Here is a 740-nt window from a genome sequence, read left to right as displayed (position 1 = left end):
AGCAGCACAAACTCAACTACAAGTATAAGTTAATCATTGAAACATCTACACAAGACAAAGTATTGAAGTATTCACTTTTGAAAATACTTAAGTATTCAAAAGTACATGCATTTAAAAGTACTTAAACATTCAGAAATACAAATGACATTTTCTAATATTATTCCATTTCTGTTTAATTTTCATAGTAATTTTAAATAACCTGTGAGTTTTAGAAACCACCTGATGTAATGTTGCATAGAACCACCTGCTATAGATTCTACACCACCTGGAAAGAACTTCAGCATAGAACTGCCACCAAAAAGAAGGACAATTATTTGGGAAATTATTTCTTATCTAAAAACAAACAAAAAAGAAAACAGGAGATTCGCCTCACACTTTTACTATGGAATGGAGGTTTATGGTTGAATTTATTACCACAAAGAAACTATAACTCTTAGAACTCATCTTACTGAACAACTTGGTCACATGGCAACAAATACAATTATAAAGTACTAATAATATCCGATCTGAGTTCCTCACATTTGTGGACCGTCAGTAAATCTCTAAAACAGTGGCGTCCAGATTCAGTCCTAAGGGCTGCTATCTGCCACATGGACATTACATTTCAAGAAAGAAAAACAGCAGATTACAGCAGATTACAGATTACAAGCTAAACTGAGCCAGAAGGAGCTAAACTAGCAGCTTCCTGAGTCTCATTTAAATCTCTATCTGCCTTTTCCTCACTTAAAGCCAAAGACAGC

This window comes from Cyprinodon variegatus, unplaced genomic scaffold (genome assembly GCF_000732505.1).
Source record: "Cyprinodon variegatus isolate N-32 unplaced genomic scaffold, C_variegatus-1.0 Scaffold1077, whole genome shotgun sequence".
Lineage (NCBI taxonomy): Eukaryota > Metazoa > Chordata > Actinopteri > Cyprinodontiformes > Cyprinodontidae > Cyprinodon > Cyprinodon variegatus.
This window is presented reverse-complemented; position numbering follows the sequence as displayed.